The sequence below is a fragment of the Etheostoma cragini genome, chromosome 4 (genome assembly GCF_013103735.1).
Source record: "Etheostoma cragini isolate CJK2018 chromosome 4, CSU_Ecrag_1.0, whole genome shotgun sequence".
In the NCBI taxonomy this organism is placed as follows: domain Eukaryota; kingdom Metazoa; phylum Chordata; class Actinopteri; order Perciformes; family Percidae; genus Etheostoma; species Etheostoma cragini.
The window spans coordinates 3,526,303-3,527,405 of NC_048410.1; the positions used below are offsets into that span (position 1 = coordinate 3,526,303).

General features: G+C 41.3%; 1 long non-coding RNA gene across 1 annotated transcript in view; it reads right to left on the reverse strand.

The window, feature by feature from the left end:
- Positions 1-293: 293 nt before the first annotated feature.
- The window catches only part of LOC117942857, a 10,468-nt gene continuing 9,658 nt past the window's right edge, over positions 294-1,103 (reverse strand). The window contains exon 3 of the long non-coding RNA XR_004656238.1: positions 294-304. This is a non-coding gene — a long non-coding RNA (uncharacterized LOC117942857). The remainder of the gene's footprint in view (positions 305-1,103) is intronic.

The following is a 1,103-nucleotide window of genomic DNA, read 5'->3' on the forward strand; positions in this document are numbered from 1 at the left end:
GGGCCGGGCCGGGTTTGGACAGATATTTAGAAACAATATCCGGGCTCGGGTCGGGCTCGGTCACATCATTGCAATAAGGTATTTGTTGTAAACTGGCGCTGTGGCTTCTTTAAGAGAGCTCAGTGTGTGTGTATGTGTGTGTGTGTGTGTATGTGTGGATAGTAGGCAGAAGAGAGATAAAGAAAGAGGAAGCCGACGTGTATATGCAATCTGAGCATTGTGGAATTAGTTTAAGTTATGTACACAAAGTGTGCGGTGTCAAAAATAAACCCCAGACTGAAAACCAACTTTGGCAAGTCATTTGCTTGCCAGAAACGGCATTTTAACCTCGACATTATTCATTTTATAACGTCAGCCCTGGAGGTAACGCGTCATCTGTCATCAGTTTGACAAAAAAATGAGATTTTAGGGTCAGTCTTGGACATAAATATCTTAATGCCAGTCGGGCTCGGTCGGGAAGCCGAAGAAGAAAATCTAACACTGGCTGCGTCCTAAATTCCATACTAACATGCTATTTAGTATAGGCTAAAACCGTATGTGAGCTTTTTTAGTATGTACGTATCTTAGTATAAAACCAAGAGTACGTTAATTGCATACTATTTCCAGTGAAATATTACATTATACAAACACTAGAAACTAAGGCGGTATAAGTATCCCCACAATGGAATGCAGTACAACAACATTCGAAACAGCAGGCAGACAACAACCAAAGCAGCTCTGTAACGTCAAAAATGCTTCAATGTACATTTCTACATACACACATCTGTGATTTTGTCACCTGCGACTGTTCATCTAGTTGTTGACCTTTCTCAGTAATTTAAAGTGCGCCCCCCCGTTTCCTCCTCAAAAGCTACAGACTCAGAAATGGCACATCCTAAGGAATGCTCATTGCAGGACTGGCTCTAGTGGCTGTAATTCTGCACCAAGGCTGAATTTTGGAAAAGAGACTTCCGATACAGTATTAGGGGACCACTAAGGGTTATATAAAAGAGACTTCCGATACAGTATTAGGGACCACTGAGGTTTATATAAAAGAGACTTCAGATACAGTATTAGGGGACCACTAAGGTCTATATAAAAGAGACTTCCGATACAGTATTAGG